General features: G+C 44.3%; 1 non-coding gene across 1 annotated transcript; it reads left to right on the top strand.

The window, feature by feature from the left end:
• The first annotated feature begins 2,849 nt into the window (after positions 1 to 2,849).
• Positions 2,850 to 2,922, top strand: TRNAG-UCC (transfer RNA glycine (anticodon UCC)). Its single transcript has one exon. It is a non-coding gene; the product is annotated as a tRNA-Gly (tRNA).
• The last annotated feature ends 19,734 nt before the right edge of the window (positions 2,923 to 22,656 follow it).

The following is a 22,656-nucleotide window of genomic DNA, read 5'->3' as shown; positions in this document are numbered from 1 at the left end:
TTTGCTGTGGCCTCAGACAAGTTCCTCACCCTCGCTGGTCTTCTACAGTCATCTGCCTAGATGATGACCTCTAAGGCTGGATAACCTCTAAGCCCTGGCCCAGCTACATTTCTCAGATATTCCCTTTCTGCTCCCTCTCAAAAGCTCCATCCTCTTGCAGCTCCACTGCTCTGAGGGCTATTCAACCCTCAAGAATTCTTAGGTCAAGGCCTAACTCTTCCACCATAGGGAGACCCTTAGCATACCACTCCTTGGAAGTGGACATACAAAGCTTTCATGGCTAAAGATCCACTCAGCCTTCTTTGGCAACAAGATTTTCCTTTAGGAGAGCTCTCCCTCCTGGTTCTCAGTCCCTGTGCTGTAGTCAGAATTGATTCCTTGGCGCTACGATGGGCTTGTGTCTCAGCTATAGTAATCAGAGCATCTTAGTCCCCTGACCACAGTGATTTGTTCAGGGATGGTCACCTCACACAATTAGAGCCAATGAGACACAGCAGAGAGAGGGACTGTCCATGCAGTTCCACTAGGATGACTTAGGCCCAGGATTGCAGGCAGCTCTTTTGGCACCGTGTTCAGTGTGAATGCTCTAGCGTGGAGCAAGGCTGAGCTAGGTGATGGAGAGAGGCCAAGCATGGGTACCAGGTGTTTGGGCCCCTGAGTTCAGTGACATCTTAAATTTATGCTTGGAGTTTTCAGTCACATGAACCAAAAAGTTTCCTTTATTATTTTAAGCCATTTTGAGGTGAGTTTTCTGTCATTTGCGAACAAGACTACTACTTGACCTTCCTCTGTTTAACGCTTGGGGAGATGAGAAGGAATCAGTGAAAGAAGACTGAGCAGTGGCCAGTGATATAGGAGAAAAAGCAAGAAAATAAAATGTCCTGGAAGTCAAATGAGGAAGGGATTTTAAGGAGATGAGAGCGGTTGGTCATCTATGTGCAGTTACATGCTGTGTTTGTGAATACGGGGGTGTGAGAAAGAGAGGGAGAGAAACAAACTCATAAAGGCAGAGAAAAAAGAGAAATCACTTTATAGTGAAAGTACATGCCACAATTAGTACATGCTGTTTCCTATACATAAAAAAGTCATTTGTGCTCTTTTTCCCTTAGAGAATTTTTTGTTTATCTTCTCAAAGCCCACCTCAAGGGCATCTCCTCTTTCCCAAGTCCCAAGGCAGAGTTAGTCACTCCTTTCCCAATACCCCCTTGGCGTGTTGATGTGTGAAGCTTCTCTATACACATTTCACTCTGAGCCCCTTCATAACTGGACTGAAATGGATACATAAGGTTGCCACTTGTTCACAGGTTAAACTGTCAGAAGGAAGAGAAGAAAATACCTGCAATTGCTATTGACAAGATTCATTGTTTACCCAATGCCTTCTTGGTAAGAACTCACATTAAGAATTCCCAGGAAGCCACACTGCGCCGAGCCCGCGCCCCGCCGCCACCTCGGCCCGGGAGCCAGGCAGCCAGCCCGGCGTGCGCGCGCGGGGCGCCCGAGCCGCGGGGGCGTAAAAAAAAAAAAAAAAAAAAAAGAATTCCCAGGAAAAAAAGATGGGGTGTCTTAAACAACCGGTAGATTTCCTCCTGGAAGATAATGAGAATTACTGAGTATATTGAGTCTCCTTTTTGTTTTCACCTCCAAGGCTCTCAAAGCTAATCAAATGCTTTTGTCAACATCACCAGTGACCTCCATGTTGCTAAAGCAAGTGATCAGTCCTCAGTTCTTACCTTATTTATCCCATTAGCATCACTGCACATAGATGACCGCTCTCTTCTCCTTAATATCCTTTCTTCATTTGGCTTCCAGGACATTTTATTTTCTTGATTTTTCTCCTATATCCCTGGCCACTGCTCAGTCTTCTTTCACTGATTCCTTCTCATCTCCTCAACATTTAAACAGAGGAAGGTCATAGGGTCTGGTCCCTTGTCATGTCCATCTCTATCACATTCCCTCCACTGGCAATCTCATATCACCTCCTGACTTCAAATACCATCTCTCTGACGATGATGCCCAGATTTTTATCTGTATCCCAGACAGATTTGTATCTTGTAGCCTCCCTGATCTTGGGCTCATATGTCCAACGCCAATTTCATCTCTCTCTCTTTTTTGACTGCACACTGCAGCATGTGGGATCTTCCCCGACCAGAGATCAAACCCATGTTCCCTGCACTGGCAGGCGGATTCTTAACTACTGAACTACCAGGGAAGTCCCCCCACGTCTCTTTTTAGACATCCATATTAGTCAGCTCAGGCTGCCATAATAAGATGCCACAGAGTGGGTGGCTAAAACAACAGACATTTATTTTCTTACAGTTCTGGAGGCTGAAAGTCCAAGATCAAGGTGCCTGCAGGGTTGGTTTCTGGTGAGGCCTCTCTTCCTGGTTGTTGATAGTCACTCACTATGCCCCCACATGGCCTTTCATCTGTGTGTACCTAGAGAGAGAGATCTCTGGGTGTTTCTTCCTATAACAACAGCAAACTATCAGATTAGGGTCCCATCTTTTCTGTCTCATTTAACCTTAATTTCCTCCTTAGCAATCCTAACTCCAGTACTGTCACACTGGGGGTTAAGGCCTCAACATATGGATTTTAAGGGGACACAATTCAATCCATAACATTATATCCAACAGGCTTCTCAAACTAAACACATTTGAGATTAAATCTGTTCTCCCCAAGCCTGTTCCACCCACAATCTTTCTTGTCTCAGGAAATGAAAACTCATACCTTTTAGTTGCTCAAGACAAAAACCTTGGGGACATCCTTGATTCCTTTCTCTTTTTTCATACCCACCTCCAATCCATAAGCAAATCCTACCATCTCCACCTTTAAAATATATCCTGGGGAACTGCCTGGTGGTCCAGTGGTTGGGACTCAGCACTTCCACTGCTGAAGGCCCAGGTTCAATCCCTGGTCAGGGAATTAGGATCCCAAAAGCTGTGCAATGCAGCCCAAAAAAAGAAGAAAAAATAAAATAAAATATATCCTGTACCCGATCACTTCTTACCTCCTCTCTGCTTCTACTCTATCCCAAACTGTCATCGTCTCTTGCCTGGATTATGACAATAGTCTTCTAAGTGGTTTTCTTGCTTCTGCCCTATCACCCTCCAGTCAATTTCAATCACAATTTCCAAAGATATCTCTTTCAAGCCGTAGGTCCTATCACACCTTCCTCTGCTCCTGTAATGGCACCATTATGCTTAGAGTAAAAGCCAAAGTACACACGTGGCCTCCACAGTCTACAAAGGACTGTCATGGTCAGTCCCCTTGTTTCCTCTTTGACTTTCTCTCCTATTGAATGACTTCTCAATTGACACACCAGTATCAATTGACAATCAGTATCCTATTGACACACCTTGGTGCAAAGATGATGACTACTTATCTCAGGAGCGGTGAGGTCACTCAGGGTAAGGGTGTTCAGAGAGAAGAGGGGAAAGGGGGCTTCCCTGGTGGTCCAGTGGTTGATTCACCTGTCAATGCAGGGTACATGGGTTTGACCCCTGGGCCAGAAAGATCTCACATGCCCAGGAGCAACTAAACCCACATGCTACAACCTCTGAGCCCGGCTGAACTCACACACCTTGAGCCTGTGCTCCATACTAAGAGAAGCCATTGTAATGAGAAGCCCGTGCACCGCAATGAAGAGTGGCCCCACTCACTGCAACTAGAGAAAGCCAGAGCACAGCAATGGAGACCCAGTGCAACTAAAAACAATAAATGAAGAGGGGAAGGGAGGGGAGAGGAAGAGGAAGAATGGAGGAGGAAAGGAAGGGACTCAGGGAAGAGGTTGAAGAAAAACAGTGAGTCTGAGAAGCCGCAGCCAGAGGACTAAGCTAGGAGCCAGCAGAGATGGGTCCACCACAGCCCACGAGACAGATGTCTCCAAGAGGAGTGATCTCTCACGAAGGGTCCACAGGGCTGAGCATCCCATCTTCAATTACCCTTTCGTGCTGTTAAAAATTTTAAACCTTTTTAAATGATGAGCAGTTTGTCAGGGAAGTGCTTGGCAGCCAAGCCGGGTAAGGAGAAAAAATATTAGCATCTTTCGACTGGTCATTTTTTTCCCCTTTCAGCATAAGCAGGCCAGAATCAGTATCCATTATTAATAGATGCATGTTTTATTAAAGGTATAAGGACCAAAGATTTGTAACTTTAATAATCCAGATTCTTATTTCAAATTCTCCAACATTATTATTTATTGATTGGTGGGGATGTTTCTTTTGCCATCACCGATCTGCCAATTCCTAGAGGGGAAATAGAAGTGGTGGAATTGGGGGAACCACGCACAGAGTCGGACACGACTGAAGCGACACAGCAGCAGCAGCAGCAGCAGCATTGACACTGACTTACTGGAGGGTGTGTGACGAAACGCCCACGAAATGAACTCCAGCTCTGTGCCAGGCCCTGGGCCACACATGGTGCAGCAAAGGCAGGATGACAAAGGCACGACCCTCCCCTAACAGGGGAAGCAGAAAAATAAACAATATATTGACAATGCAGTAATTTGGTTGTATAAGGGGAGAGGATTTGAGTGGTTAAAAGCTTTCCTCTGGAATTAGGAAGGTGTAACTCTCAGTGCCACAACTTAATGATCGTGGGCATGATACTTTCCCTCTCTGAGATCAGTTTCCTCGTCTGTAAAATGGGGATAATAGAGGGTTATCAAAAGATTAACTGAGACACTGATGCATAGAGCTGTTTTGGCCCAATGCTCAGCACACATTAAGCATTTGTTTAATAGTAGCTCAGGGGTTGCTGGTGGTGATGTTAAAAGTGTCTGGGGCAAACACTGAGCATCATTCTTTTGGAGAGGGAATGAGAAGCTTTCACAGAAGGGGATACTTTTGAGCTGGGTCTTGAAGGATGATTAGAATCTCAGAAGGCTGACAGCTGAAAGGAAGGACAGTCCAGGCAGAGAAAACAGCCAGGGAGAAACAGCTTGGTGAGCAAGCATGAGCTTTGGGGAAAGCTGGAGAGCTTGTTGGGGGCAGAGAATACAGTGGGGATGGGTAGGAGGTGGCTACAAAGGAGGGTCGGATGATGGTGCAGAGATCCAGGAGACCAGGGTCTGGCTTCACCCAAAACGCTATGGGGAGCCTTGAAAGTTGTTGTTGTTTCACTAGAGGCAGGAAAAGACCCATGAAGCATAAAATTTACCATCTTAATTACTCTTAACCATATAGTTTGGTGATGTTAAATATATGCATGTTGTTGTGCAAAAAAAAAACCTCTAAAACATTTTCATCTTGCAAAACTGAAACTTTATATCCATCAAACAACAAATCCCCGATGTCCTCTCACTAGAACACCAGGTAACCCTCACTCGATTCTGTTTCTATGAGTCTGACTACTTGAGAGGCCTCATATAAGTGGAATCATACAGCATTTGTCCTTCTGAAACTATTGGTGTCGTTTCCATGGGGGCTCCAAAGAGCTCTAGTACCACACTTGTTTATGTCTCTGTGCGGAGATGAGCTGAGTGAGAGCAAAGTGGTAGCTAAGAAGTGATTTATCAGGATAGGATGCTGTGAGACTTACATGTGGGCGGGTGAGAAATACCACACCCTGAGAACAAGTGGACTACAGCTTTATAATCAAAGGATAAGGCGGGAGGGGGAGAAGACCTTCCTTGTCTTTCCTGAGTAGATGTCATGTTTTTATTGTAGCCACGTGTTCCGGGAAACAAACTCAACTCAGAAGGACAATGCAGCTGGTGGAGTGCAGTTTATTACACGGGAGGGCGCAAGGCAGAGTCTCCTCTTAGCCAAGGACCCTGACCAGTTTTTGTAAAAACCTTATATACCCTAAGTGTATAAGGTTCCCTGAAACTAGTCTAAACAAAGGAAAAAGAAAGATACAATCAAAATTAACCTGCGATCATATGCCTTAAGCCTAGGTAGTTAACAGTGGACAATTATCAATAGGCCTGTGGTCATACCCCAATAAGCATAATAGAATGTATGATTCGATTCTTCTGGGCAACAGAGAGCCCTGGGGCTCTTCCTTCTGGGGGCCTGGTTTTCCAGTTGGGATGTCGTTTCCATAGATACTGGGCATCTAGCTCAAAGTCCACAGTCCGGCCCAAGACAGAGTCCTGCTTTCAAGATACGAGCCTGTTCTATTTCCTCCTTCATTTTCATCCTGAGTTTCTCCTCCAGGTTGAGCAGGGGAGTTTTCTTGTGTCTGTGTGGTCAAGCTACGTCCACAAAGTATTGTTTTCTATCTGTGCAGGGAGCACGTCTTAGGGAGACTTGATTTACTGAGTTCACGGGGCAGGATGTGGGGCTAATGCTACCATTGTTTTATTGTTGTGGGTCATGTCCCATGCTCCAGTTGCATGGCTTTGTTGCTAAGCAAACCTGCTTGGGTTTTGTGGTTAAGAAAGCCTGCTTTCTTGAGTAATCGTTAACTTACAGGGGCCTCCCATACATATATATGTATTTTTTTTTACTTACAATCCCCTAGTCAGATTAACTATTTAATCACCTATTTTGTCCCTTCATTCTGTACCTATTACTTTTGAGACTGGCTTATTTCACTCAAGCTTTATCTGTACTCTCTCAGGTGACAGGTATTTCTTCCTTTTGAAGGCTGAACAATATCCCATTGTACGTATATACTGCATTTTCTTTACTCAGGCATACCTTGGAGGGTTTTAAGGATGGTGACCCAATTTGGTCTGTGATTCAGAACAAAGATCGGTGTTGGGTGATTCTAGAATGGTATGGTGAGCAGCAGGTGGCATCAGGGAGACCAGGGCGGCAGTGGTACAGATGTCCAGGCATAAGAGGAGAGTAGCCTAGTCTCAGATGTGGCCCAGGGCTTGGATTCCAGAGACGTTCTAGAGGAAGAATTGGAGGGATCTAGTAATGGTGACAAGATATGCGTTGTAATTTTAGAAATCCAGAGATGGCTCAGATCTTACCAGCTCTCCCATCACAAAAAGTAGGAAAAGCTGGTTCCCTTCAAGGGTGAGAAGGAGGACAGGGGAATGCTGTGGTGGGTGCAAGACGAATGCCCGCTCTCAGCTCTGTAAACCTTCAGAAGACTCCTTCCCTGAAGACTATAGCCACCACCTCCACCCCCAGTGTGTGACCGGGTTCTTACAGGATGTAAGGGAATACAAATAATCCTAAGAAAAAGATACTCAACCTCTCTAGTAACCCAGGAAATGAGAATTAAAGCAACAAGGAGATGCCTTGGAAGATTCTCAAGAAGGGGTGTCCCTCCTCGATTTAGAATTTGAATGTACTCGAACACTGTGCAGGCGTGCTCAGTCGCTAAGTCCTGTCCAGCTCTTTGCGACCCCATGGAGCAAGCTCTCTGTCCATGGGATTTTCCAGGCAACAATGCTGGAGAGTTGCCATTTCCTCCTCCAGGGGATCTTTCCAACCCAAGGATCGAACCTACAACTCCTGCATTTGCAGGTGGATTCTTACTACTTGAGCCACCTGGAAAGTCCACTCAAACACTCAAGAATTAAATTATTCCACTTTTTCTTAAGGGAGTGGGAGTGCACACTATCATATTAGTATTAGATCCCCAGATATCCTGGCATTTGGTTATTTTTTGAAAGGACAGCATACTATCAAACTAAATACCAACAAACAGTTCACTAACCACTTTTCACCATTTTTAACCTAAAGAAGAGCTCAGAAACACTTCTATATGTACACAGGATAAATCTCATAGACAAAGCAGATGAGTGAAAGAGGCCAGACAGAAAAAAAACTTTAGATACCAGGTGATTGCATTTATATGAAATTCAAGAATAAAATTAACCTGTGGTGATAAAAGTCAGGATAATGGTTATCTTTGGAGGGTATTGACTAAGAGGGAAACTTCTGAGGGGCTGGAAATATCCTGTGTCTTGACCTAGATGGGGATTAAGGGGATGGACACAAAGTAAAGATTCATTGGGTTATACATTTATAATGTATGCACTTTACTGTGTATAACTCAAACCTTAATACAAATGTTTTGAAGAGTTAGATTGTTGTTTCTTCCTGGTGATCCATGTCTTTCACTAAAGTTCAGATGATGAATCAGTACTGACTGAGGGCCTACAGTGTACACAGCCACGAATATGAGAGAAGTAGCAGAAGTAAAGGAAGGTTAGGGATTGACTTTCTATCCCCAAGGAGCTGGCACGTGGTTCTGCAGTTAGAGCAAGGCTCATTGCTACCCAGGACCAATTGTATCTGATGCCATTGAGAACCTCACTCCCACACACACATGCCTAAGAAGCCACGACCAGGCCTGGGCAGCCTGCTCCATCAGGTAACAGGACCAAACAGAAGGTAGCCCGACGCTAGAGGCCAGGATGACTTAGGGTCACTTTTTTTTTCTGGTCACACCACACAGTGTGTGGGATCCCAGTTCCCCAACTACGGACCAAATCCACACCTCCTGCAGTAGAAGCATGAAGCCCCAGCCACTGGACCACCAGAGAAGTCCAAGGGTCACTTAGGATGGGAATAGGTGAAGCATTAGTCAACAGATGCTCTGGCCACTGGGACCTTTCTGGATCAAAGACAATAATGGGTCAGTCCCAGTTGGCAATGGTGAGGCCAGAGCAGGCAGGAGAGTTAGAAAGTACATCAGGTCAAGTTGCACAACAGCTCAGAGATAATAGGATTCTCCTCTCCTATTGGGACCACATGCCAGGAGGCAAGAGAGGCAGTTGGTTGGATGGAAGATGCTCAGCTGGCCCAGATAGAGACCAGAAACATCCCGTCCTGCTCAAGCTTACACAGCAAGAGAGGGACTGACCCAGGCTAAGACTCCACACATTCTGTACCCTATGGGCTTCTCCGAATCACCCTAGCAATACCCCAAGATCATTTCTATTTGACCATTTGGGTGCTCTACATTCTACATACGCTGTGTTTTCAGCTTTAAAAAAACCAAAAAGGCTTACTTCCTGATTCATATGACAACTTACATCTTGAAAGTGGCAGAGAAAACTATCCCACACCACCCACTTTTAATACAGATCTTTGCCATATTGAGAAGTATAAGCAAACCTAAAGAGCGATAATTAGCTCTAAACTCAAGCGAGGTTTATGGAACGTGAACCGTTTGGGTAATTGGTTGGGGTGGTGCCATGAAGTGGTAATTAATTTGTTTTTTTCCTTAAAATGTTTTACTTAATTAAGGGAGGAGCTGATTTATATACACCCATCCCCTGGGGATGGTTTGTAAGGCAAGAGAAAATTCCAACTGTCTCCTTGCCATGTTTCTCATCGAATTATTTCATTACATTCAGATACACTTTTGCAACACTGATTGTGACATATCCTGGAGTTATGAGCTCATAAATACTGGGGGTGGGGGGGGTGGGGAGCTGGAGAAGCACACTTAATGGAAAATGTTCTCATAATCAAAAGAATATTTCAAGCTGTGACAATGCAGGCCAAGAAGGGGAGAGGGAGCCACTTTTTCTTCAAAGAATAACGGGATGCAGAAATCAACCCAACACCTGCATCTCTGTCTCTTTCCAAGTCAGCTGGGCTTCAGAATCTCAGCTTGCAGATGGTGGAAGTCAGGAGCATTTGGATCTAGTCCTAGCTCCACCGTAACTTACTTAAAATTTTGTTTTAAATTTATTATTTACTTATTTTTGGCTATTCAGGGTCTTCATTGCAGTGCACAGGCTTTCTCTGGTTGCAGAGAGTGGGGGCTCCTCTCTAGCTGCAGGGCACATGCTTCTCCTTGCAGTGTCTTCTCTTGTTGCAGAGCACAGGCTCTAGAGCCCACAGGGTTCAATGGTTGTGTACTTGGCATGTGATGGTTGTCCCTTGGCATGTGGAATCTGCCTGAACCAGGGATCAAGCCCACGTCCCCTGCGTTGGCAGATGAACTCCCAACCACTGGACCACCAGGGAAGTCCAGCCATTACTTACTTTGAGCTGATGGTAGCTTAGGTTTGTTCTTTCATTTATTCAACAGATTTTGATCGAGCACCTACAATGTGCCAAGCACTGTGCTACACGCTGGGAGTCCAATGGTGAATAAGACAGGCTGTTCCTACCTTCCAGAACTTAGAGTCTAATGGGAGGAAAATAATACAAACAAGTAAAAGAGTAAATAGCTGATAAGCATATTCTTAGTTTATGATCTAGCAATTCCACTCCCAGGCATAACCCAAGAGACACGAGTGCATATCTCCCAAAAGATATGCATAAACATTTTCATAGCAGCGCTTGTTACTCAGGAGTTCCAAAGCAGGAACAACTGTCAGATCTGCCATCGGCAGAATGGGTAAGTAAAATGTGGTCTACTTACATAATGGAATAGAAAAAGAAAAGTAACAGTGAACATCGCTCAGTTGTGTCTGACTCTTTGCTACCCCATGGAATATACCGTCCACTGAATTCTCCAGGCCAGAATACAGGAGTGGGCAGCCTTTCCCTTCTCCAGGGGATCTTCCCGACTCAGGGATTGAACCCAGTTCTCCTGCATTGCAGGCGGATTCTTTACCAGCTGAGCCACAAGGGAAGCCTAATGGAATACTTTATAGCAATAAAAAACAGCAAACTGCCATTGTGTGCATCCATGTACAAAAACATGGATGAATCTCACAGAGATGAATGAAAGAATTTGGACACAAAGAGTGCAAACATCTGATTCCATTAATATGAATTTCGAAACAGGCAAAACTTATCTATGATAAATCAAATGGAAATTAGAATAGTGGTTACCTTTAGGGAGAAGAGGCAGAAGGAACTATCTAGAGTGTTGGAAATAAGCTGTGCCCTGATACGGGAAGGGGTTATTTGTATAACATTTGTAAAAATTCGTTGAGCTGTACACTTGAGATGTGTATGCTTTACCATGTGCGTATCATGCATCAACTAAGACAAACTTTTAAAAGAGAGAATGAGAGAAGAGAAAGAATTTAAATGATAGTTTCAATTAATTTCACATAACAACGAGAGACATGAAGAAAATAAAACCAGATAACACGGAGAATTACTTGAAGGTGGGAGTAAGGTGTGAGCAATAATGGGTGCAGAGACCAGAGGGGGCTTAAATCTGAGAGCAGAATGTCAGCAAGGAGGCTGCCCATGAAAATCTGAGGAAAGAACATTTCAGAAGAGCATTCCAGCAAGAGTGAAGGCCCTGAGGTGGGGGGGGGGTCATGGGAAGTCTCAGGAAAAGCATGGAGGGGCCCGGAATGGCTGGAGAGAGAGGGCAATGGAAGCAGGGGCCAGAGGGGCGGTCAGGACCTGGTCAGGAAGTGCCCTGGAGGCCAAGGAAGGGCTTGGGTTTTATCCTAGGTGTGACATGGGCCACTGGAGGGTGTAAGTAGAAGAATGACATGACCTTATTTTAAAAATTGAGGCCACACACCTAGCAGAATTGGAAAACAAAAAACAAACCCTGATACTACCAAGTTGGTGAGAATTTCGAGCAATAGGAGCTCACACACGTTGCTGACAGCAATGTAAAGCGGTGGAGCCTCTCTGGAGAACACTTGGACCATTTTTGACAAAAATATACACTTATCAGGGTACCCAGAAATCCCTCTCTTTGGTATTTACCCAAATGAAATGAAAGACTACTTTAAAGCAAAGACCCGTATGCAAATGTTTCTATTAGCTTTATTTACAATCATGAAAAAACTAGAGGCAACCTAAATACCTAAATGTCCTCAGCTGACGAATGGATAAACAAACTGTAGTATATAGCCACACAATAGACTCAGCACTAAGAAGCAACAAGCAATTCATACCTGCAACAGCTTGGATGAATCTCAAATGTACTGTGTTAAGTGAAAGAAAAGACGCGGATAACCTATTGTGTGATCCCATTTGTAAGACATTCTGGAAAAGGCAAATAGACTCTGGTGATGAAAAACAGTGGTTGTCAGGGGTTTCGGGGAGGGGGAGGATTTGACTACAAGGGGGCAGCTGAGAGAATTGAGGGGGCATAATGGAACTGTTCTATATCTTGACTGTGGTAGTAGTTGCCAATTGTATATACTTTAAAAAATTCAAAGAGGGACTTCTCTGGTGGGCCAATGGTTAAGACTATGCTTCCAATGCAGGGGTACAGGTTCAAACCCTGGTCAAGGAACTAAGATTCCACGTCACGTAGTGCAGCCAAAAAATTTTTAAATAAATAAAATAAAAATTAAAAATAAATTTAAAAAGTCTGTGTAAAGTTTTAAAACACAAACAAGCAAATAAATCAATTCTAAGGATGGCATCACCGACTCAATGGACGTGAGTCTGAGTGAACTCCAGGAGTTGGTGATAGACAGGGAGGCCTGGCGTGCTGCAGTCCATGAGGTCGCAAAGAGTTGGACACGACTGAGCGACTGAACTGAACTGAACTGAAGAATTATATGCCAAAAAGAGTGAGTCTAACTTTATGTAAGTTTTAACATAATTTTTAGTTTTATGCGTTTATTATTTTTGGCTGTGTTGGGTCTTTGTTGCTGCAAGGGCTTTTCTCTAGCTTCAGCGAGCAGGCACACTCTGGGTGTGGTGCACAGGTTTCTCACTGCAGTGGCTTCTCTTGTTGCGGAGCACAGGCTCTAGTAGCTGTGGCACATGGGTTCAGCTGTTCCCCAGCTCTAGAGTACAGGCTCAAGAGTTGCGGCACACAGGTTCATTCGCTCCGCAGCATGTGGGATCTTCCTGGATCAGGGATTGAACCCATGTCTCCTGCACTGGCAGGCAGATTCTTTACCACTGAGCCACCAGGGAAGCCCTAACATAATTTTTAAATGTAAAAAGTAAATACTCAGTACATTGGGTTATACTTTCCTATTGAACATAAAGACTATCTGAAAAGTTGAAGCCATATTGATTTAGGGCACCCATCCAAGAGTGGGGGGCGGGGAATCTAGGCTCCCCAAAGCATGAGTTGAAGAAAGAATCAGACGCTAACACCCTACTTTGCTTCTGGATGTTAAATGTTGCTACAGCCACTGACCCCTTCATAGAGGACTGTCTTAGAAACAGCTCCAAAGACAAGGATTCCCAGCAAGTAGCTTTTTAAGGAAGTGCTCCTATATGATGTGGAAGGAAAGAAGGGAGGAGAAAATGGCAAGCAAGAATGGGATTTCAGGGGAGTCTCAGCATCAGCCTAATCTCACAGGAGCCAAGGAATGTGAGTTACACCTCAGGGTTTGCACCTGGAGGCGTGGGAGCTGGGCTTTCACACTCCTGCACCAGGTGGTCTAAGGCCAAGGGCCACCCAGAGGAAAAACCCCCAGACACTTCTAGATCCCTCCAGGTGAGAAAGTCTTGGTTTCCCTGGAGATCCAGAGGTTGAGACTCCGTGCTTCCATTGTAGAGGGCACGGGTTCAATCCCTGATTGGGGAACTAAAATTCCACGTGTCTTGCAGTGGCACGGCCAAAAAAAAAAAAAAAGACAGAAAGAAAAGAAAGTCTCACAGTCTTTCTTCTGTCAGAAGAAAGCCCCCAGAAGTTAGGGATGGGTGTGCAGAAAGGGGCAAGTCAGACCTGAGGGCGTTTGGTGGGACACCAACAGCGCCCACTCTGCTAACTGCAGCACCCATGAGATATTTGCTCCCAATAATTGCTTGCTAGAAAATATCAAGCCTGAGAGGATAGCTCTGGAATAAGTAGCCAAACAATCTGGGTTGGAATCCTGGATCGGATTAGCTGTGTCACTTTAGGCAAGTCCCTTTACCGCTCTGAGCCTCAGCTTTTCATTTGTAACATGGGGACGACAATAAATCTCCTTCTCTGGGTTCCTAGAAGAAGGCTTGAAAAGTATCTGGCTTGAGTTTTCCTTCTGTTTTTCAGAAATTTTTTGTTCCTGCGCTGGTCCCTACACCTTCAGAGACACAAGAAATCACTGGAACTTGTCGCATGGGTAATGAAGCTGGCACAAGTACTCCAAACCATCTGTGTGTGATTAATTGGCTTACCATTTGGAAAAAAATTTTAATGATCCACTTAGATCCTCTCCTCAAAAAATATACAAAAAAAAAAAAAATTCCAGGTAGGATACAATTAATCCACAGTCAAACATTTAAAACCTAGGAGAAAATAGAAATAGATATTCATCAAATGGGGAAAGACATCCTAAATTCGAAAGCAGTTGGGGGAGGGTGGGAAATCGCAAAGGTAAAGACTGATAGATTTGATTCATGAAAAACCACCTTCACAGAAACTCTCAAGTGAAACATACAGGCAAACAACAGATTGGGATGTTGGTGGCAGAAACATCCTTGGTAATTAGAGAGAGTTCTTACAAATCACAAGTAAAACACCAAGACTCCAACAGATACATGGACAAAGAGCATTCACAGTGGATACAAGAAAAAATATAAATGACCAATAAGTAGTGTGTGCATGCTCCATCGTGTCTGACTCTTTGTTAACCCTATGGACTGTAGCCCACCAGGCCCCTCTGTCCATAGGCTTCTCTAGGCAAGAATACTAGAGTGGGTTGTCATTTCCTCCTCCAAGGGATCTTCCCAACCCAGGAATTGAGCCTGAATCTCCTGTGTCTCCTGCACTGCATTGCAGGCAGATTCTTTACCAATGAGCCATCAAGAAAGCATGACCAATAAATATTAGATTTTAAATGTCCAGTCCTACTAAAACATAAGAAATTTGAAGAAAATAAAAAATGTAATAATCCTTTTTACCCATCAAGTTAGAAAATATTTCAAATAAATAACACAATGTCGGAAAAGGTACATATAATGGACGTTCTAATACAATATTAGCATGAGTAAAAATTGATTTTAAAAAAGTAGATTGCTTGTATAGATTTTTTGACCTTCCCCTCTGTTCTTCATGGGACACCTCAGTCCTAGATGTTACCCTTGGGGTCTCTATAGCTGTTATGTGACTAGTAATAAGTGATGTTATGGTATGGGCTCTTTGTAAAAAAATTGAAAACAAATGCAAAAATTTATAAAAGAAGGCAGTCCAGTGGTTAGGACTCCATGCTTTCACTGTCAAAGACTGGGAGTTTGATACCTGGTCGGGCAACTAAGATCCCATAAACGGTGCAGCCAAAAGAAAAAAAAAATTATAAATAGACACTGCATACATTATTATAGCCTGGCTATCAGTCTGACATGCTGAGGCCAATATATTTATCAATCTGCATTTATCATTTCATCAAAAAATTTAATGTCTTCAAAAATAGGAGCTATTATCTCTAAAATGTTTACAACCCTTGGACCCAGTAGTTACACTTCTAGGATGTGAGTCTAAGGAAATAATTTGAAATACAGCAAAAAACACTTACACACAAGGTTTGTTTTAATCACAGCATTGTGATGCAATAGTAAAAAATGTAAAACAACCCAAATGTCTAATTGGGAATGATCAATACATTTCTTAGACAATGGTGTATTACACAATCATTACAAGTAAAAATCATGTTTGCAAGGAGCTTTTTTAATAGTGTGGAAATATTATATATTCACTCTGCACTCAATTATGGGGAAAAAATGAATAGGAAAGACAGAAGTAAAAGTTAATAGTGGTTGTTTCTAGGAAGAGGAATTATAGGTAATTCTTATCTTCTTTCTACTCTGCTATACATTTCCAAAACCTTCCATAATGTATACGGATTACTTTTCTACTTTTTAAAAAGAAGGCATATTTTTAAAAGGGAATTTAAAATAAAGAAATGACAGATACCCTGTCCTACATAAGGAACAAATTTATCCTTGTGGGAGGAGCAGATCACTTCTGGATGATTCCTGGGAGCAGACCAAGGACTGATGTGGTGGATGGGGAGAGAAGCCGGGAGGGGACCTCAGAGAGGCAGATGACAGCTGATTATTAGGAGGAACCCCAGAGGGCAGAGTTGTCATCTGGTGGAGCAAGCTGTCCCAGGAGCAAAGGAGTACCTCGTGGCTGGGGCATTCAAGCAGAGACTGGATGATTCCTTGTCAGTGGTGTCATAGAAGAGATTCAAGTATCTGAAAGAGGATTAGAACAGATGAGGAATGTCTCCAACCTGAGAAGGTGGGCAAGTGTGAGTGGACAGTGGTAGAATCTCAGGCAGCAGGGCAAGGTGGCCAGGGAGATGTTTTTGCTCAGACTGGGAAACTTGAAGGGTCAGGGTCCTTCCAGCCTGGGAGCAGGAGTGACCTGGGATGCCCAGGTGCTTTAGGCTTTCCATCCTGGAGTCTCTTCTGGCGAGGGGAGGGGCCCTGAGTGTGGGCTCTTAAACTTACTGAGCAGGTTTCAGTAGCAGGTATTTTTTAGGGTAAGCGGCATGACTCTGTCCTGCCTCAACTTCCCCTTGTGCAGAGGGTCAGTTCATCTGAAGCCCAGGTCTCAGGGACACGATGAATACGGCTCTGTCTTTGGGCTCCATAAGAAGAAGTGTGTGTGTTAAGTTGCTCAGTCATATAAGACGCTTGGTGACCCTGTGGACTGTAGCCCACCAGGCTCCTCTGTCCATGGGACTTCCCAGACAAGGATACTGGAGTGGGTTACCATTTCTTCCTCCAAGGGATCTTCCTGACCCAGGGATTGAACCCAGGTCTCCCATATTGCAGGCAGGCTCTTTACCGCCTGAGCCACCGGGGAAGCCCATAAGGAGAAGGTCCCAGCAAACAGGGACAGCACACTACAGTTTAGCTAGCACCACCCCTCAGCCCCTTCCTTAGGCCCTCACATTCCCCCTCAGCCATAGCCAGTAATGCAAGCAGATAGGGTAGGGGGTCCCCAGAGAAAGAGAAATAAGCTTTTGTTTTTACTTTGGCTCTGCTGGGTCTTCTTTGTGGCACACAGGGGCTTCTCTAGTTGTGTTACACAGGTTTAGTTGCTCCTTGGCCTGTAGGATAAGTTCCCTGACCAGGGATCGAACCCGCACCTCCTGCATAAGAAGGTGGATTCTTAACCACTGGACCACTAGGGAAATTCCAGGCGTGGCTTTCTTGGCATAACAGAAGCCCCCCCCCCACTTTTTTTTGGCCATTTAAACCATTTTGTAATCTCAGCCTGGCCACAACGCTTGCCCTTGAACAGGTCTCAGTAATTACTGATCTTAAGGGAAGTAAGGGAATGCAGGAACAAACAGAAAACTGTCATGAATCAATAGCTCAGCACAAAACAGTTCCTCCTCTTGGGATAAACATAACAATCTGATACAGTCTTTGAGTTCTGCAGGAACAAAGGCCCCCAGCCAGGTGGAGGATGAAATGATGATATTGACCCTCAGTGACTTCAATCAACTAAAGCTTGGACTCTGTTGACCTTGGCCCCAATTCTGTGATGAATTATCTTCTGATCAAGCTTGTTCATGAATATGCATGTATACTTAGCTTAAAACTTCCCCAATTTTGCTGTTCAGGGAGACACAGCTTTGAGAAAGATCCCCTATGTTCTCCTTGCTGCAAGTAATAAGTCCTTCCTTCCTTCTTTCACTCTTTGCCTTGATTGTCTCTTTTGGCACAGCAGCCACCAAGAGGCAAACCAGTTTTTTGGGTAACAGTATGTTTATTACCCAGAAAAATCAACAGAAGCCCAGTCAAGACTGGCTATGACAGTGAGTTTTATGTGTCAACTTTATTGGACTGGGGCTTCCCTTATAGCTCAGGTGGTAAAGAATCCTCCTGCAATGCAGGAGACGCCAGTTCGATTCCTGGGTCTGGAAGATCGCCTGGAAAAGGGATATGCTACCCAACTCCAGTATTCTTGGGCTTCCCTTGTGGCTCAGTCAGTAAAGAATCTGCCTGCAATGTAGGAGACCTGGGTTTGATTCCTGGGTTGGAAGATCCCCTGGAGAAGGGAAAGGCTACCCACTCCAGTGTTCTGGCCTGGAGAATGCCATGGACTGCATGGTCCATGGGGTCACAAAGAGTCGAACATGACTGAGTGACTTTCACTTTCTTGGACTAGGGGATGCCCAGATAACTGATAAAACAGCTTCTGGGGAATTCCCTGAAGGTTCAGTGACTAGGGCTCCACATTTCCATTGCAGAGGGCATGTGTTAGATCCATGGTCAGGAAACTAAGATCCCAAAAGCCACATTAAGTAGCCAAAAAAGAAAAGAAAAGAAAAAAAAATATTGTTGGGGATTCTCTGGCAGTCCAGTGGTTAGGGCTCTGCTTTTACTGATGAGGGAGAGGGTTCAAACCCTGAACCAGAGTTCAATCCCTGGTTGGGTCCCACAAGACACCTGGTAGGGCCAAAATAAAGAAATTAATTAAAATAAAAGAAAAACACTGTTTCTGGGTATGTCTATCAGAGTGTTTCTGGAAGTGATTAGCATTTGAATTGGTAAACTGAGTAGAGCAGACAACCCTTCCCAAAGGAGGGGCGGGCATCACCCAATCTGTTGAGGGCCTGGATAAAACAAAAAGGGGTAGGAGGGGTAAATTTCTCTGCTGGAACTGAGACCTGTCCTCACGCATCACCACTCTTGGTTCTTAGGCATTCAGACACGTTGGGACTCAGACCATCAGCCACCCGCTCAGTTCTCAGGCCTGAGATTTCACATGGAATTACACCCACAGCTCTCCGCGTCGCTGGGACCTCTTCGCTACCATGCTGTGGGAACCAGGATCGGGTTCTGAAACAGGAGGGAAGGGGACAGGGCACGACCTTTAAAAGAATGATATAGCCCAAGGATGCAACATAAACTTGTTGTCAATCAGTCCCTAAGTCACATTGGACTCTTTGCAACCCCATGGACTGCAGCACACCAGGCTCCTCTGTCCTCCAGTATCTCCCAGAGTTTGCTCAAATTCATGTCATTGAGTCAGTGATGCTATCTAACCATCTCATCCTCTGCTGCTCCCTTCTCCTTTTGCCTTCAATCTTTTCTATCATCAGGGTCTTTTCCAATGAGTTGGCTCTTTGCATCAACTGGCCAAAGTATTGGAGCTTCAGCTTCAGCATCAGTCCTTCCAATGAATATTCAGGGTTGATTTCCTTTGGGGTTGACTGGTTTTCTCTCCTTTAAGTCCAAAGGACTCTCAAGAGTCTTCTCCAACACCACAGTTCGAAAGCGTTAATTCTTCGGCACTCAGCCTTCCTTATGGTCCAACTCTTACATCCATACATGACTACTGGAAAAACCATAGCTTTGACTAGACGGACCTTTGTTGGCAGTGATGTCTCTGTTTTCTAATACACTGTCTAGATTTGTCATTCCAAGGTTTCCTTCCAAGGAGCAAGCATCTTTTAATTTCATGGCTGCAGCCTCCGTCTGCAAGACTGTGGGCAAAGCCTAAATCTGAGGGTGGGGCAAGATCATTGAGGAAAACACCACCCAGCAACCCAGCTCCCATCCTAATGTCAGAGGAATGGGAAGCCTGTGGTGCACTGAAGAGAACTATGGTCACAACAAAATCTAAACCCAGCTCAACTACTGCCCACATAGATCGAACCCTCTATGTTAAAAACTTGGCAAAAGAAAAAGCACAATCATCTCCAGGCATGAATACTACTTCCTTCAACCTCTACTGTACTACATATGATGTCTGCTACTGCTGCTGCTGCTAAGTCACTTCAGTCGTGTCTGTGCGACCCCATAGACGGCAGCCCACCAGGCTCCCCCGTCCCTGGGATTCTCCAGGCAAAAATACTGGAGTGGGTTGCCATTTCCTTCTCCAACGCATGAAAGTGAAAAGTGGAAGTGAAGTCACTCAGTCGTGTCCGACTCTCAGCGACCCCATGGACGGCAGCCCATCAGGCTCCTCCGTCCATGGGGTTTTCCCAGCAAGAGTACTGGAGTGGGGTGCCATCGCCTTCTCTGACATATGATGTCTAACTTACAGCAAAAAAAGACACAGGAAGCAAGAGAAAATAACCTACAGTCAAGAGATGAAATAGTCAACAATCAGACTTAGATACCACACAGATATTGGAACTAATTACACAAGGATAAACAATTATGATTCAATAACTATGATTACTCGGTTCAAGTCTCCAGTGGAAAATGTAGGCAATATGCATGAACAGACAGGAAATTTCCACAGAGAGACAGAAACTGTAGCAAAAGGGTCTAGTGGAAATGCTCCAAGTAGAAGGCACAGTAACAAATTATCTTCAATGGGCACATTAGTAGATTTAATATAGAAAGGAAAGAATCAGTGGACTTGAAGACAGGCCGGTAGGAATTACCCAAATTAAAACACAAAAGGGATGGGAGGTAGGAGGGAGGTTCAAGAGGGAGGGGACGTAGGTACACCTATGGCTGATTCATGTTGACTTTTGGCAGAAACAAATACAAAATTATAAAGCAATTATTCTTCAATTAGAAATAAATATATTTAATTATAAAAAATTAAAACACAAAAAGAAAAGAGTTGGGGAAAAAACTAAAGCAGGATATCCAAAAGGTGTGGGATAATATTATGGAATATGGAACAATATAACATACATATACTCTGAATCCCAGTAAGAGAAGAGAAAGAATGGGACAGAAGAAATATTTGAAGAGATTAATGGTGGAGAATCTTCCAAAATTAATGATGGACACCTAACCACAGATCCAAGAAGTTCAGAGAACAATAAACAAAACTAAAAAGGAAGAAAAGAAGGAAGGAAGGGGGAAGAAAGTAGACAAACAAAAAACACACAACCCTGAACACATCATATTCAAGCTGATGAAAGCCAAAATAAAGAGAAAATCTTGAAATCTTGAAGGCAGCCAAAGGAAAAAAGGTACCTCACAGTCAGAAAGAATTGCAGCAGACTTCTTGTCTGAAACTATGCAGAGCAGGTATCTTTCTTTCTTTCTTTTTGGCTGCTTCAGGTCTTAGTTTTGGCACACAGGCTCCATTACCCTTTGGCATGTGGGATCTTAGTTCCTTGACCAGGGGTCAAACCCACGGCCCCAGCACTGGAAGGTGGATTCTTAACCATTGGACCACCAGGGAAGTCCCAGAACAGGTATCTTTAAAGTGCTGAAGAAACTTTCATTTTTTAAGTTTGGAGTGGAGTGGCATCTTTAAAAAGCTGAAAGAAAAAACAATAAACCCATGAACCCCAAATACTATGCCCAAGAAAAATATCTTTCAGATGTGAGAGAGAGGGAGTTCTCTGGTGGCCTAATAGTTAGGATTATGGGCTTTCACTGGCATGGCCCAGGTTCAATCCCTGGTTGGGGAAATGCAATTAACTGAGATGAAGTCACAGTGGAGTAGCATGGACTCCTCATCCAATGTGACTGTGTCCCTGGGAGCCCAGAGCCCTAGCTCTGCTCAAGGTGTTCTCAGTCTCCTGCAGGGCCGCTGGGTCTGTGACTTGAGGATGCATTGCCCAAAGCTACCATTTATGTAAAAAGGTGTGTGGGGGATAGACAAATATGACTACTTATTTGGTAGTCATATGTAAAAATGTAAAGAAACCAAATGTTTTTACATTTACATGAAGAAACTCTGGAAAGAGACACAAGAAACTGAGCAATACGGTGGGTGATGAGAGCTGGGTAGTTAAGAGATGTGGGAGTTAGAATTTTTTTCACTGTGCCCTTTTTAATTTGATTTGTGAAATCTGTAATTGTATGTCTCTGGAGTGTTTTTCCAGTATCACCTAGCGATTCTCCAATTCTCAGTGGGCACTGGCCAGTGTCCTAAAATTTAGCTCAACTCTGACACTATGTACCTAGAGATGGCATCAGACCCCACAGGTTAAGAGCTCAGTCACACAAACTGCCCCCAGGTTAGTCACCAGCCTCAAGTTCAGGCTGTCATCTGTGCTTCTGACCAGCTGGCGGTAAAATGGAGGGGCCCATGACTCCCTCCTCAGGTTCCATTAATCTGCTAGAGAAATTGGCTCAGGGAAACATTTACTTGTATTTGCCAGCTTATTATAAAAGATATTAGAAGGGATACACAGAGCGAGGTCCAGGAGGGCGCTGAGCATAGGAGCTTCTGTCCCCATGGAGCTGACCTTCCTCCAGGTATATGAATGCACTCACCAACCTGGAAGATCATCAAATCCTGTGCGAGTGTTTTCAGAGAGCTTAATTTCTGGCTCCATCCACTTCCCAGAGGTCGGTGGGGTGGAGCTGAAAGTTCCAACCCTCTAATCACTTGGCCTTCTGTGACCAGCTCATCCTATGGGACTTTCCAAGTCACCTCATTAATGTAATAAACTCAGGTGTGGTTGAAAGGGGCTTGTTAAAAACAGCAAAAGACACTTTCATTGAGCTTATCACTTAGAAAATTTCAAGAGTTTTAGGAGCTCTGTGCCAGGAATAGCATAAAGACCAAGGAGCTCTGTGCCAAGAACAGGATAAAGACCAAAGATGTATTTCATAACATCACAATAACCCTTTCCAAAAAGTTGAACAGCAAACAGAGCAAAAGTACAGAGAATGAGGGACAAGAGCTGAGGTCAGCAGGGCTGAGTTTACTGTTTTTTATGCAGGCAGTAGGGAGCCATCAGTTCAGTTCATTTCAGTCGCTCAGTCATATCTGACTCTGCAAGCCCATGGACTGCAGCACGCCAGACCTCCCTGTCCATCACCAACTCCCGGAGTTTACTCAAACTCATGCCCATTGAGTCAGTGATGCCATCCAACCATCTCATCCTCTGTTGTCCCCTTCTCCTTCCGCCTTCAATCTTTCCCAGCATCAGGGTCTTTTCCAATGAGTCAGTTCTTCGCATCAGGTGGCCAAAGTACTGGAGTTTCAGCTTCAACATCAGTCCTTCCAATGAATATTCAGGACTGATTTCCTTTA

This window comes from Bos indicus, chromosome 13 (genome assembly GCF_029378745.1).
Source record: "Bos indicus isolate NIAB-ARS_2022 breed Sahiwal x Tharparkar chromosome 13, NIAB-ARS_B.indTharparkar_mat_pri_1.0, whole genome shotgun sequence".
NCBI classification, from domain to species: Eukaryota; Metazoa; Chordata; class Mammalia; order Artiodactyla; family Bovidae; genus Bos; species Bos indicus.
This window is presented reverse-complemented; position numbering and strand designations above follow the sequence as displayed.